This window comes from Callithrix jacchus, chromosome 13 (assembly GCF_049354715.1).
Source record: "Callithrix jacchus isolate 240 chromosome 13, calJac240_pri, whole genome shotgun sequence".
Taxonomy (NCBI): Eukaryota; Metazoa; Chordata; class Mammalia; order Primates; family Cebidae; genus Callithrix; species Callithrix jacchus.
The window spans coordinates 78,916,061-78,932,234 of record NC_133514.1 but is presented as its reverse complement, the minus strand read 5'-3'; the positions used below and the strand labels follow the sequence as shown (position 1 = coordinate 78,932,234).

Genomic DNA, 16,174 nt, shown 5'->3' with positions numbered 1-16,174 from the left:
GTTTTGGTCCTAGGCAGGTAGGTGTAAATATCTTAGGCAGTAGAGGGAATGCTGTCTCAAATCACGCTGGGCAGCCTGGGCAACATAGCAAGACCTTGTCTCTACCAAAAAAAAAAAAAAAGCCAAAAGAATAGCCAGTCTTGGTGGTGCACACCTATAATCTCAGCTACTTCGGAGGCTGAGGTGGGAGGATTGCTTCAACCCAGGAGGTCGATGCTGCAGTGAGATGTGATCATGCCACTGCACTTCAGCCTGGGTGACAAAGTGAGATCTTATCTCAAAAAAAAAACAAAAAAAAGAAGTCATATTTGAGGAGCAACAAGGTTCTTGTAACAGTAAAAAGCCCTCAGCATTTGAAAAGGATAATGAAAGAATAAGAACATGTTGAAAAATTAGTGTGAAAAATGGCAAAAAAGAACAGTCATTTTCAGCAACATTTGAAAAATGGTATGTTGAAAAGAAATGGAGGCCTAGGGTAAGAAAGCTGGGTGTAGAGAAGGGATACGCCAGGACCCCAAGTCCCCAGCTTTGGGTCTTCTGCCACCAGCCCCCAACCCCTAGACTCTTCAGCTCCCAGATCCTGGTCTCCAGCTCCAAGCATCAGTCTCCAGCACCCCATTCCATTCTATTTTCCCGAGTTTTTTATCCTATTATAAAATACTTAAGCTTTATTCATCACCCGATGTACTTCTTTGTCATACAGAATATGTATGATATTGAAATGAAAACTTTAACAATTTCCTGGTGACATAATGCCTGCATCAATTCTTTGAAAGCTAATTATTGAAAGTAACATTTTGGAAGTGACTTTCTTAATTTTTCTATGTTTAATAACTGCTTTAAAAAGTCATAATACATAAAATGACATATCATTTTAGTAAAATACATACTACTAATAATTATAATTTTAATTCAATAGAGGAGAAATATTTTAATACTTGGCATATTACAGATGGGGAAATTTTGTAAAGTTCTACATTTCAATTATTTGGTGATATGTTTCTTTGTGATTTTTGGCATAACATTGGAAGGAGTTCAAAGAATTGAGTGAATAGCTGTAACACATCTCCTCCCGTTACCATCTACTTATTTATGTGACTAAGGATAATCCATACTTACACTGATGAAAATGAACAAGAAGTTTTGCTGAGCTCTATCTCATTCTAGTAATAAGTTTTATCCATGCATGACTACATGAATGGTTTTTTAAAAAAACAGCAAGGATGGAAGGCTGGATGGGGCTGACTTAGGTGGACATTTCTGGCAGGGTAAGATCAGACTTGCCCTGGAACCTGGGGCACATTTCTCAAACACAGCTGCGAGGGTGGTCGCCTAAGTGGTTCCTGGGAGATGGTTTGGAACACAGACTGAATAGTAGGGAGTCCTTTTTCTACTCTCTGGAACCATGTGTATAAGAATATTCCTTGAGTATTTATCAGAACTTACTGGGAAAACTCTACTTATATTTGGTCTGGTATATTTTTTTTTAAGTCGCATTTTCATTTTTCTCAGTGTAATGTAATGCATGTGCATATTTAAAAGTCAGATGGTATCACCAAGCTTATAATAAAAATCATTCATATCAAATCCCATGCAGCCCTCGAGTCATCCTCATTCAATATTTTAGGTGCTGCTTCTGATTTTTACCTTCAAATTTTTAAATAATATGCTGTTTTCGTTTTCTGTGGCCACAACAAATTGTCACAGAGTTGGTGGCTTTAAACAGCGTGTTTATTCTGTTACTGTTGTGGAGATTGAAAAAACAAAATAAATTTTTTTTTTCTTTGAGACAGAATTTTGCTCTATCACCCAGGTTGGAGTGCAGTGGCATAATCTCTGCTCACTGCAATATCTGCCTCCCAGAGTTGCAGTGAGCAGGGCAACTGTCTGCTCAGCAACTCCTGCCTCAGCCTCCTGAGTAGCTGGAGCTACAGGCACGTGCCACTATGCCCAGCTAATTTTTTATTTTTATTTTTATAGAAATGGGGTTTTGCCAGTTTGCCCAGGCTGGTCTTGAACTCCTGGGCTCAAGTGATCCACCCACCTTGGCCTCCCAAAATTGCTGTGATTATAGGTGTGAGCCACTGTGCTCACCCCAAAATGAGTCTTAAGGAGCTAAAATTGAGGTATCAACAGGGCTGTTTCTGGAGAAGGCTCTAAGGGAGAATCTGTTCCTTGCCTCTTCCATATCCAGAGGCTGTCAGCATCCCTTGGCTCCTGGCCCCATCACTCCAATCTCTGCTTTTGTGGTCACATCACCTTCTGCTCTATCATAGTCGAATTATAAAGACACCTTTGATAATATTTAGGGTTCAACTAGATAATCTGGGAAAATCTCATTTTAAGATTTTAAACTAAAGTACATCTGCAAAGTCCCCTTTGCCATATTATGTAAATTTCACAGGTTTCAGGGCTGAGCACCTGGATATCCATGGTGGGCTTTACTCAGCCCACTGCATCTGCCTTTTCTAATGCTTCTTTATTTTTTGGACATAGTTTCTCTCTTGTTGCCCAGGAAGGAGTGCAATGGGGTGATCTTGGCTCACTGCAACCTCTGCCTCCCAAGTTCAAGTGATTCTGCCTGATCTGCCTCCCAAGTGGCTGGGATTACAGGCATGTACCACCAAGCCCAGCTAATTTTGCATATTTAGTAGAGATGGGGTTTCACCATGTTGGTCAGGCTGGTCTGGAACTCCTGACCTCAAATGATCCACTCATCTTGGCCTCCCAAAGTGCTGGGATTACAGGTGTGAGTCAACACACGCAGCCTCTAATCCTCCTGGATTTTTTTAGTTGTAGGTGTTTTTGATTAATGTCCTACGATGGAAGGTGAGTATTTGGCTTGCTAGCTGTACCCCTTCCATCATGCTCACACACACACAAACCTCCACAATTCTCTCCTCCCACCCTCGTGATAAATTTGTATTGCCCTTTTAGTTTAAATCAGTATTCACTGTTTATATTATGATTAGGTAAATATAATTCATGGCTAAACCAGCCGTGAACTATGCTTATATTTACTTTCTTATACAATGTTTTATTTGTTTATTTATATTTACATTTCTTTGTTTTCTATATGGTTATCACCAAGTGGGTCCAGAATTCTGTCCTGAAATTGAAAATCTACTCTCAAAATAATCAAACACATTAGGTATAAGGTCAATTTCAGTTTTTTCTTGGAAACATTCTCCTTAGGCCTCTTCCCATTCTCCTGCTCCCATCTGGACTTTGTCCCCAGCATCTGCTCCACAGCTGTCATCTGGAAACACCCCTACATCACCCTGGAAGCCTCCCTGCCTCTCTCATAAGCTGGATTGCAGGTCTTTGGTCTACTCTGTCATTTTAGTGGGACACATCCCCATTAGCTTCCCGAGAAAGGGTGCCAGGGAACAGGGTGCCTTGTTCTCCTCTAGGTCCAAATATTAATTCGCAAAAAATAGAGAAGACAGAGGAGAACACTGACACCACAGAAACACAGTTGGCAAAATAACCTAAAACCTGGAGAATGTGACACGTCGCATAATGTGGTTTCTTCAAAACTTGAAGGACCCTTCAAGGGGGAGGAAAAGCATTTGCAAAAAATAGTTTTCAAGGAAAATAGAGGATGAAACTATAGCTTAAAAGATTTTGAAAGCAAATTACTTATGGTGTGTTGATTCAAACAAATGATGTTTTTTAAGTGTGATATGTATGAGACTATTCGAAATTTGAACACTAAATATCTGAAGCTATTGTTCAATTTTATTTTAGGTATAATAATGATATTATTCCTATATTTGTAAACTCTTATCTTTTAGAAGACACACTGGTAGGACACAAGGGAATGGAATTAGAATGTAGATACAGCAAGATTAGCCATGATTGATCATTGCTGAACCTGTGTGTTAGATGCATGGGAATTAATTATATGATTGCCTCTACTTTTAAATGTTTGAACTTTTCAACAAAATAAGTTTCTCTTTTTTTTCTTAGAAAGAAAGAGAAAGAGAAAGGGTGAGAGAGAACAGGGCTCTTGCTCTATTGCCCAGGCTGGAATGCAATCCAGAAATAGGTATCAAAACCTCCTTTATGCCGATAATTGTGCTTAACAGTGGAGACAGGAAGGAATAAGGGAAGAAAATAACAAACAGACAGCCAACCAATATTTCATTCAAGTCTGTGAAATGCTATGCAAATGCTGAAAAGTGATTTACTTCCAATTATGTGTCACTTTCAAAATGGGTGTAATATGATACTGAGAAAAATGTGTGTTCTCTGGACCTGGGGTGAAGAATTCTATAAATATTCGCTGAGTTTACTTGTTCTAGGTCTGAGGTCAAATCATAGATGTCACTGTTAATTTTCTATCTTGTTGATCTGTCGAATATTAACAATGTGGTGTCAAAGTCTCCCGCTATTATTGTGCAGGAGTCTAAGTCTCTTTATAAGTCATTAAGAACTTGTCTTATGTATCTGGGTGCTCCTATATTGGGTGCATATATATTTATGATCATTGACTCCTGTTGTTGCATTGATCCTTGTACCATTATGTAATGTCCTTCTTTGTTTCTTTTAGTCTTTGTTACTATTAAAGTCTATTCTGTCAGAGACGAAAGTTACAACTCCTGTTTGTTTGTTTGTTTCTCTCCATTTGATTGGTAAGTTTTCCACCAACCCTTTGTTTTGAGTCTTTGTGTGTCCTTGCTTATGAAATGGATCTGGATATAGCGTACTGATGGGTTTTGACTTTTTATTCAATTTGCCTGTCTGTATCTTTGGGGCATTTAATCCATTTAAATTTAGGATTTATGTTGATATTTGTGAGTTTAATATTGTCGTTTAATGCTCACTGGCTATTTTGCCCATTAGTTGATATAGATTCTTCATTATGGAGATACTCTTTACCTTTTGGTAAGTTTTTGGGATGACTGATACTGGTTGTTCCTTTCTGTATAGTGCTTCTTTCAGAAGCTCTTGTAAAGCAGGCCTGGTGGTGATGAAATCTCTGAGTGCTTGCTTGTTTGCGAAAAATGTTATTTTTCCTTCATTTATGAAGCTTAGTTTGACTGGATATGAGATTCTGGGTTGAAAATTATTTTCTTTGAGAATATTGAATATTGACCCCCACTCTCTTCTAGTTTGTAGGGTTTCTGCTGAGAGATCTGTGAGTCTGATATGTTTCCCTTTATGGGTAACCTGACCTTTCTCTCTAGCTGCCCTTAGAATTTTCTCCTTTATTTCAACCCTGGTGAATCTAACAATTATGTGTCTTGGGGTTGTTCTACTTGAGGAATATCTTTGTGGTGTTCTCTGTATTACCTGGAGTTGAGTATTGTCCTGTGTTACAAGCTTAGGAAAGTTTTCCTGAATAATATCCTGAAGAATATTTTCCAGCTTGGATTCATTCTCTTCATGACATTCAGGTACACCTATCAAACGTAAATTAGGTCTTTTCACATAGTTTCATATTTCTTGGAGACTTTGCTCATTCCTTTTTACTCTTTCTTCTCTAATCTTGTCTTCTTGTTTCATTTCATTAAGTTGGTCTTTGACCTCTGATATCCTTTCTTCTGCTTGATCAGTTTGACTGTTAAAACCTGTGCATACTTCACAGAGTTCTCCTATTGTATTCTTCAGTTCCATTAATTCACTTATATTCCTCTCTAAATTGTCTATTCTAGTTAGGATTTCATCAAACCTTTTTTCAACGTTCTTAGTTTCTTTACATTGGGCTAGAGCATGTTTTTTTAACTCACTGAAGTTTCTTATTATCCACCTTCTGAAGCCTAATTCTGTTAATGGAATGTACTCATTCTCCATCAGGCCTTGTTCCCTTGTTGATGAGGAACTGTGATCCCCTGTAGAGGGAGAAGCATTCTGATTTTGGGTATTCTACACCTTTTTAGGCTAGTTTCTTCCCATCATTGTAAATTTATCCACCTGTCGTCTTTGTAATTACCGACTTTCAAATTAGGTCTCTGAGTGGACATCCAACTTGTTGATTCCCAGCACCGGAATCTGAGAAACCCACTGCACCAGCTAAAACAGCGGCATTAAGATTCATGGTGCTTTCTGGCTTCCTTCTTGAGTCCCTTTTTCAGTCAGCTAAATAGGTGACTCTGCTTTCCCAAAGCTCCAAACATTGACCAAAAGGGGACCCAGTCCCATTTACTCTGCACCAAGAACTGCCGCGCCGGCCACAAGAGACACGCTGGTGACCCATGGGGCTCCTCCACTGGGAATCTCCTGGTCTGTGAGCAACAAAAATTCATCTGAAAGTGTGGCGTCTTCTCATTCTCTGTGCTTTCACTGGGACCTACAATCCTGAGCTGCTAGTAATCAGCCATCTTGGATCTCTCTCAAATAAGTTTCTTTTTTGAGAAAGGGTCTCATTCTGTTGCGCAGGCTGGAGTGCAGTGGCATGATCTTGGCTCACTGCAACCTCCACTTCCCGGATTCAAGCAATACTCCTGCCTCAGCCACCCAAGTGGCTGGGATTACAGGTGTCCATCACCATGCCTGGCTAATTTTTGTGTTTTTAGTAGAGATGGGGTTTCACCATGTTGGCCAGGCTGGTTTTGTTGTTGTTTATAAGAAAAATAACAAGTCACTATTCTACCCCCCAGACTTCAGTGATACCTCAGCCAGATATAAAGTATAAGAAATTATTTTTAGGCTGGGCACGGTGGCTCAAGCCTGTAATCCCAGCACTTTGTGAGGCCGAGGCGGGTGGATCACGAGGTCAAGAGATTGAGACCATACTGGTCAACATGGTGAAATCCCGTCTCTACTAAAAATTCAAAAATTAGCTGGGCATGATGGTGCGTGCCTGTAATCCCAGCTACTCAGGAGGCTGAGGCAGGAGAATTGCCTGAACCCAGAGGCGGAGGTTGCGGTGAGCCGAGATCGCACCATTGCACTCCAGCCTGGGCAACAAGAGCGAAACTCCATCTCAAAAAAAAAAAAAAAAAAAAAAAAGAAATTATTTTTCCTCAGAATTTTAAAGGTTTTTCTCCATCTTCTAACTCACAGGGTTTGTTTCTGAGCGGTCCAGTGTTTTTCTGAGCTCTTATCCTCAGCTTTATGTAACCTGTTTTTCTCCCTTCTTGTAAGTTTTTAAGAGCTTCCTTTTCATTACTTTAGTTCTATAATTTCTTAGGCATATCCTTTGGTGTGGGGCTTTTTTTCCCCTTCTTCTTTTATAGTCCTGAGAATTCAAAAGTCCCTTTCAATCTTGAATATTTTTGCTCAATAAATTGTATTTTTCTTTGATTTTTTTTTTTCCCTACTATTTTCTTTGTTCTTTCCTTCTGCAATTCCTATTATCTGGATGTTGAACTGATGCTATTTTTATTCGGGTCACATTAAATTTGCAGATAAAATTAGGAAGTATTGATACTTTTTTATGGTAGACATTCCTATCTCAAACAGGGTATGTTTCCATTTATCCATTTGTCTCTTCAGTTTTGTCAAGAATTTAACATTTTTCTTCATACTGCGCATTTAAATTATCTTATTCTTAGCCATTTTTACTTTGTTTTTGTGTCATCTTGAAGTGGAATCTTGTATTTTGTTATGTTTGCTGGCTAGTTATTATTGCATGTAGGAAAGCTATTAACTCTGATGGCAGCAGCTGCTCCACACAGTCTGCCACTGCCATCATGCAGGCTGCAGCAGGGAGGCCGGCTGGGGCTGCACACTGTGTGGAGCTGGTGAGAGCTCTGCCCCTTCCGAGTTGGGGCAGGAGCTCCCCAGGTGCTGCTGCAGCTATCCAAACCCCAGCTGTAGATCAGGACCTCCTATTTCACTGAAGCAGGATGGAAGCAGGCAGCATCCCTGCCCTCCCGGGTGCAACTGCAGCCATTCAATCTGTGGCTGTAGACCTGGGCCTCCTGCACCAGGAGTGGGCAGGAGCCAGGACAAGTGGGAACCCCACCCAATCCAAGCTGGCATTGGGGAGCTGTCCAGGTGCAGCTGCAGCCTCCCTTCCAGGCGCAAGACCAGGGCATCTCTGCAGTCTGCACCTTCGGGCTGGGAAGATGCCCCTGCTACCCCACCTCTTTCCCCTTGGGGGTGTCTGCTCCCACTGCCTAGCACCCACTCCAATCTTGGAGCCAGGTGGAGATTGGAGCCCGGCTTGTGATGGGGGACTGTCACAGTTCAGCCTGGTGTGGGAAGGCTCAGGGCAGCATTGACACACCAGTACCCTGCCATCTCGACACCTTCCAGAATTTTAAGGGAAGCTGAGGGCAGCTGGGGCTATGGGTGGCTGGGCATGGAGCTGAAGGTGGCTGGGTGCTGCTGCAGGTGCCCCTTGATGCCAGCAGCCTGGGAGCCTTGAACAGCCATGGGAGGCAGAAAGGCTCCTGGGCAGAAGGGGGCAGGTCCCTGGTTAGACCCCACCTTCAGGCAGGGAGGGCCTGAAGACTAGGGGCCAGGCTTCCAGTCCTGTGGACTGGAATGGGAACTTGTGGTACCTTTTCTGTGCCCATGGACCAATCTGTAGGCACTTCCTCCCCTCTGAGGTCCATAAAAGCCAGGGACTCAGCCAGAGCAGGGCAGAGGATGGAGAGAGGGGACAACCAGCTGCAGAGAGGAGCTAGCCTCTCTGCTGAGAGCTGCAGAGATGACAGGACAACCTGTGGGCAGAGAGGAGCCAACCTCTTGAGGGCCTCCTCGCTGCTGAGAGCTGAACACTCCACGGGGAAGACCTCCCTACAGAGAGGGGCTACCCACCGCAGGTCTCCTCAGAGCTGTAACACTCAATAAAGCTCCTCTTCATCTTGTTCACCTTCCACTTGTCTGTGTTCGTGGAGGCAGGACATGAACTCCAGCAAAGGTGCCACTGGCCACAGAGGTTTCCGGCCAGAAAGCAACATCTCAGAGATCCGCAACAATCTTGTTTATTAATTTTTAAAACTACTTTGCTAAATTCTCTTATTTCGAATAACTTTTGGTTGATTAGCTTGGTTTTTCCAGGTATATGTCTCTACAATCTCCAAATAAAATTAATTTTGCCTTTTTCTTTATTATTTTTAACCTCTTCTTTCTATTGTAAACATATATGGTGAGGGATTATTATTAGAAGCATTATTTGAGATAGAATCTTGCTCTGTTAGCCAGGGTGGAGTGTAGGGGTGTGTTCATAGCTCACTGCAGCCTCAACCTCTAGGGCTCAAGCAATCCTCTCACCTCAGCCTCCTGAGTAGCTGAGACTACAGGCATGTGCCACCATGCCTGGCTAATTTTTTAAATCTTTTGTAGAGACAAGGTCTCACCATGTTGCCCAGGCTGATCTCAGACTCTTGAGCTCAAGCAATCCTCCATCTTGGCCTCCCAAAAGTGCTGGGAATTTTTTAGTGTATTGGTCCATTCTCTTTGCTAGTTTTTTATTTTTGAGTTTCTTTCACTATTGATAGGTGGTATTGGCTTCTGTTGGTTAAACATTTATGATGCAGATGAACATTCTCCTGTCTTCTCTACTGCCTGTAATTTGACAGCTGGAGCCAGAGACTGGACCAGACTCAAGTTTAATTCTGTTGACAAGACTACAGGAGGTATATCTTATCTACTTGTCTCTTTTTGTGCAGTTATTAAAGTTGTCGATGCTTTATGGCTATCCAAATTCATTTGGTGGTTACAAAATGGTGACATTCTGTCATTTCCATTAATATTTACATAAACTTTTAATTTTGTTAGATTTTTATGTTTATAAAAAATTTGAAAAGATAGTACAGAGAATTCGGTAGACTCCACATCCAATTTTCCCTGTTTGTTATTATCTTATACAGCTATGACCCAATTGTTACAACTAATGGATCTATAGTGATTCCTTATGACTGACCGAAGTCCATGCTTCATTCAGATTTCCTTAGTTTTTACCAACAGTATCTGTCTGTTCCAGGATCCCACATTATATTTAGTTGTCATTTAGTTTAGCCTCATTCATCGCTGCTGGAAATACAAAATGATACAGCCACTTCAGACGACAGTCTGGCAGTTACTTACAAAGCTAACTAAACTTAGGCTTATCATATGATTCAGCAATCGCACTGTTAGGTATTTATCTAAATGAGTTGAAAACTTGTGCCCAGACAAAAGCCTGCATACAAGTGTTACAGCAGCTTTATCTGTAATTGCCAAAAACCGGAAGTAACCAAAATGTCCTTTAGTACGTGAGTGGATAAACAAACTGGTATATCCAGACAATGGAACGTTACTCAGTAATAAAAAGAAATAAATTAGCAAGGCTCAAGAAGACGTTGAGGAGCCTTAAATGAATATTACTAAGTGAATGAAGCCAGTCTGAAAAGGCCACATAGTATATAATTCCTGCCATGTGACATTCTCAAAAAGGCAAAACTGCAGAGAAAGCTAGAAACTTAGTGGTGGCCGGGATGGTGACTCACTCCTGTAATCCCAGCACATTAGGAGGCTAAGGAGGGAGGATTGCTTGAGGGCATGAGTTAGAGACCAGCCTGAGCAAGATGGCAAGACCCCATCTCTACAAAAAATAAAAAATTAATATAATTTAAAAAAAAAATAGCCTGGCGTGCTTACATGCTTATAGCCTTAGCTACTAAGGAGGCTGAAGTGGAAGGATCCCTTGAGGCCAGGAGAGCACAGATTTTTTAGGGCATTGAAATTATTCTGTATTTTATTATAATTGTGAATGTGTCATTATACATTTGTCAAAACCCATGAAATGTATGACACAGAGTTCTCATGTAAACTCTGGACTTTAGTTAAAAATAGTGTGTCAATATTGCCTCATCAACTGTAACAAATGTGCAAGATAGGAAATAGGGGAAAGGTGAAACAGTCAGGGGTGAGGGAGGGAATACAGGAATATGTACTTTCCCCTCAATTTTCCTGTAAACCTCAAATTGCTCTAACAATAAAGTCTATTAATTATTTTTAAGCCCCATTTCTTACCATTCTTCCAATTTAGTTAATAATTACTTTATATCTGTTTGGAATCCTAGACCCTTATTTCACTCCATCAGTAAAATAAATAAACCCATTAGTACTGAGAAAGAAAAACGTAGTCCCTGAAATCGGAACTGGTCTGACACTTGCAACCAGACTCAGTGTTGTTGGAAGCTGGCCTGGTGCTTCTAGATGTTTGTTGGACATAAATCATCTCACACAACATCAATGTTGGAGAGGGTCACTCTGAGACCATGGTAACCTATGACAAAACAGGCCCACTTCATAAATTTGTCTAGGAATGAACAAAACCAAGATGCAATCCGCACTCTCATCCCTCTCTCCTGGCTAATAAGAGGAACCACTGCTTCTTGACCATTCCAGCATTATCTGCCCTAGCTTGTTCTTCTGTAAAGATTTACTGAGGCGTCCAGTCATAGCATCGTCCCTGCTTTCCGACAGTGTATAACACAGTGAACCCACGTTCCTGGGCTCTCCCAAAACCCTCCCCAACCAAAGCCTAATCTTATAATAGGTTTTTTTCCTGACACCTTCTTACTGAGACCCCCTTCCACCATGGTCTCTGTGGTGCGCCTTCCTCCTCATTGTGATGAGCCCAAATGGTTCAACTACAGGCATTGACATTTATTTTGATGCTCCAGTTGTCCAGGATTTGGTATTTAGGCTGTCGTCCTTTTGACAGATCCTTATTATTGTTTTTGCATTTTCCTGCTTTCTAGCACAACAAGATACTCCAGGTTCACCTTGTATATTCTCTGTTCCAGCCCTGGAACCAGTAATTTCTCTAAGAAGCTCTTGGTTCTTTTAGTGGGAAATGGTATTTAAAAGTGAAATCTGGTATTTAAAATTGCTTTTGGGGTGTCACTGATCCCAGACATGGACGGAGTTAGGGCATATATATATGTATTCTTATACACACATAAACATTTGTATCTATATTTCTCTCTCTTTACACACACACACACATACACACACACACAAACACACACACACACACACACACTGACTGATACTCCCAAATTCAGCACCACAGGTTCATTCTAGTTGTCTCCTTCCTCATTTGTAGCTCTCTTTTTCTGGCAATGAGGAACCTGGCATCATTCCTTTTTTTTTTTTTTGAGACGGAGTTTCGCTCTTGTTACCCAGGCTGGAGTGCAATGGCGTGATCTTGGCTCACCGCAACCTCTGCCTCCTGGGTTCAGGCAATTCTCCTGCCTCAGAGTCCTGATACATCCACTTATTTGGGTAATCCCCCAGTAGGTAGCCAATCTCCCTTCTCAGGCCCACCCCTCCCCCTGCTGATGCCTGGACTGCGAGACCCTGTGCTCGGCTGCCCCCTCATCGGATGCCCTCTGTATCCCGCTGGGCGTTTAAATATTTAAAAACATTTTAATTTTACTTACATGTTTGTTAAAGCATTTGTTTATATTTTACTTGAATGTAATTTGTGACTGGCGGCCTACTCAACAGTGGGAACAGCACAGCAGAGCTTTCTCTCTCTGTGAGAATCTTTCTTCTTTTTTTCCATGTAATAATACATGGCTTATTGCCATATGATACTGCATGGCTTTCACAAGCATCAGAATGCTGTAAATTATGTCAGCAAAGGTAAATTTTTCTCATCTCCTTTTGCTTCTGAGACTGTCTTGACAGGCTGTGATTTGTGGGTCTATGTTTGTGGGGTGTGAGTGTGTGTGTGACTAAGGGGCCACAGGATGGTAAGGTATTTGCCACCCTCAATCTGCTCTGGGCTCCTTCATTCACCTTGCTGTGAAGGTAGGTGGCAAGGAAACTATTTCTCACTGTGTGCTCTCCCATCCAAGTACTAACCAGGCCCGACTCTGCTTAGCTTCCGAGATCAGATCAGATTCAGGGTGGTATGGCCGTAGACCTCACTGCATGTTCTCATTGGCTCAGCATCTAGGGATGGAGGCTCCCAGAGGTCCTTGGGGATGGATGGTCTGCTGGAGGCTATGAAAGATTCTCTCCCTGGAAGACCAGACCTGCGTTAGGTGAGCACTTTCTGGGAGCCCGGCTCTGGGCTAAGTGCTTCATGGCTAAATCCATTTGTCTCATGTAATTCTCACAACAGCTTTGTGAGGAAGGTGTAAGCAACTCCATCTTCTGAAAGAGGAAATGGAAAGGTTAGATTATGTTTGTGACTGTGACAGCAGCTGCGGTGTTGGACTTCCAGCCCAGGCCAGCCTGGACTGCTAACCGTGAAGCTATCCCAACCCACAACAGTACACCCTTCCCTCTGCCTCCACCAACTTAATGAAAGGCAAGGGCAATTTCATTATAGTGTAAAGCCTTAGCAGTTCAAAAAACATATAGATTGTCCGATGCAAGCATATGATATGGTTACAAAATCACCTTTGTATATCTGGAAACCCCAGTCTGACTTCTCCCTGTCTGCTTTATCATGAACTACTTCTACCTCAGGTCTCCTAATGGAATTTGAGGATTTTGATTTCTGTTGCTGTCCAAGACAACCCCAACCCTTAGACCCCAGATGCCAGACGTCTCCAAGAGCCCATAAAATTCACATCGTGGCTCTCTCAGCCCTTGGGATTCCCCCAGTTCTTTCTGGGATCTTTTTTTCATCCCCATATCTGAGCATACTCTTTCTTTTTCACCAAGGGTATGATGGTGCCAGCAGGGCTAAGCTGGAGTTTTTCATGACATGGTCATCTAACCTCCTGGCCTTAGCCTTCTGGATCTATAAACCAGAGCACAGAAAAAGACTGGGCACCTGGTGCACCTCAGATCCATCACAGCCTTTCCTCTGTGCTTCTTTTGACCATAGGGAACTGCACTTCCTAGTCTTCTTTACTCCATGGCTTCTAGTAGGCATAGTCCATGGGAAGCCTAGTGGAAAACTGGAGGGAGGAAGGAAAGGAACTGCCTGGTGCTTTTTGCCCTTCTATTTGGCTTCCTGCATCTCAGCAGTGGATTTTCCTTCATGGTTCCAGCTTCTTCCAGACAGCCCTTGCCTTAGGGTCCCAGCTCCCCCAAGGCTATCCCACCAGTTCCAGCATCTGCTGGCTTTGGCCTCTAGTAACGCCCTCTACTCCCACTTTTTCATGGGCCTTGGTGCATGAATGGCTTCCTTCTGTGGCTAATCTCTGTCTTTCCTCTATCCCCTGTTTAAATCATAAATTCTCCTGTCAGCTAATGAACCAATTCCCTGTGTTAAATTCCCCCATTCAGGCCAGAGATGGTGGTTCACACCTGTAATCCCAGTGCTTTGGGAGGCAGGAGAATTGTTTGAGCCCGGGAGTTCAAGACCAGCCTGGGCAACACAATAAGACCCCATCTCCGTAAAAAATAAAAATTAAAAAAAAAATAGTCAGGCAAAGTGACAGTGCACACTGTAGTCCTAGCTTCTTGGGAAGCTGAGGTGGGAGGATCAGCTGAGCTGATCTGCAGGAACTCAAGGCTGCAGTAAGCTATGATTTTACCACTACACTCCAGCCTGAGTCACAGAGCAAGACCTCATCACTCACACATACACATGCACACACACACACACACACACACACACACACACACGTTTTAAAAAAATAAAGTTCTTACTCCAAAGGCCAACACTTACCAAGTGGTTTGCGAATCATTGAAGGAAGAAGCTTTTATTCTTTTGCTTCTCCCTACCCATCTCAGATGTTATGAGACCAGAACTCATTTTTTTTTCTTTTTAAAAACTCTATCTGTTATGATTATAGAACTTACCTGTTAGTAAGCAGAGCCCTGAGCAGCAGTGACAATAAGACCCTCCAGTCAGACTGAGAGGACCATCCCCTTCCCACAGATTCTCAGTGCCTGTGCAAGGGGGTCAGATGAACAACAACAGCCCGTGCCATTTGCACCCCCAGAAGACTGCCACCATCTTCTGGGAGTCAGGCTGCAAGTCCTTCCTGGTGAGGCTTACGGCTCAGCGCTTCAGTTCACCAGGCACAAGCCATTCCTGGAAATATATAGATGTACGGACCCAGGCCTGGTCGATAGGGGCTGGAAGCTTGAGGAGAATCTTTCACAGGAACTTGTAAATGCCATTTGCTGTGCTGGGATCTCCAGGGAGCATGGGAGGGAATGGGGTGGTGGGGAAAAGAGCAGTTAATAATGATGTAAATCAACCCTGGAACACTGGGGACCCGTGCAGTTGGCATATTCAGCAAATGCTGAAGCCTTCTTTCATCTATGTTATGTTTATTTCTTCTAACGTGTTACTATTTGACACTATAGTTATTATACCTTGTCAGAAAAAAAAGAATATTATGTACAGAAAAGAAAATTCAGCCAGTTCCCTAGTGGTAGGGGAATGGAGAATAATGTTGGCAGAAGAAAATCTCTACTTAAAATCTAGCAGGCGCTGTTGGAGGTGGCTGCTCTGATGTTATTACAATGCTTCTTTTCTAATACTCTGATGCAAGGAATTGAGATATTCCAATTCTTTCATGCTTTGTGTCAGAGAAATGGGAGATAATTATAAAATATCATTCAATATATTTTCTGTTGAAGAATGACAGCCATTGTGTTTTTCCCTTCTCAAAATGAGAGGCAACTGATACATTTCTTTCTTTTTTTTTGTACTTTAGGTTCTGGGGTACATGTGAAGAACATGCAGGATTATGGCATAGGTACACACATGGCAATGTGGTTTGCTGCCTCCATCCCCCCATCACCCACATCTGGCATTTCTCCCTATGTTATCCCTCCCCAACCTCCCCACCCCCCTCTCCGCTGTCCCTCTTTTGGTCCCCTCCAACAGACCCCAGTATGTGATGCTCCCCTCCCTGTGTCCATGTGTTCTCATTGTTCAACACCTGCCTATGAATGAGAACATGAAGTGTTTGATTTTCTGTTCTTGTGTCAGTTTGCTGAGAAACTGGTTTCCAGATTCATCCATGTCCCTACAAAGGAGGACATGAACTCATCATTTCTTATGGCTGCATAGTATTCCATGGTGTATATGTGCCACATTTTCCTTGTCCAGTTTATTGTTGATGGGCATTTGGGTTGGTTCCAGGTCTTCGCTATTGTAAACAGTGCCATTATGAACATACGTGTGCATGTGTCCTTATAATAGAATGATTTGTTATCCTTTGGGTATGTACCCAGTAATGGGATTGCTGGGTCAAATGGAATTTCTATTTCTAGGTCCTTGAGGAAGCGGCACAATGTCTTCCACAATGGTTGGACTAGTTTATACTCCCACCAGCAGTGTAAAAGTGTTCCTATTTCTCCA

The 16,174-nt window shown here is 42.3% G+C and overlaps 1 long non-coding RNA gene across 1 annotated transcript; it reads left to right on the top strand.

Moving 5' to 3' along the window:
• The first annotated feature begins 7,391 nt into the window (after positions 1-7,391).
• LOC144579047 (uncharacterized) lies at positions 7,392-15,788 on the top strand. Its single transcript, XR_013525850.1, has 2 exons — positions 7,392-12,941; positions 15,525-15,788. It is a non-coding gene; the product is annotated as an uncharacterized LOC144579047 (long non-coding RNA).
• The last annotated feature ends 386 nt before the right edge of the window (positions 15,789-16,174 follow it).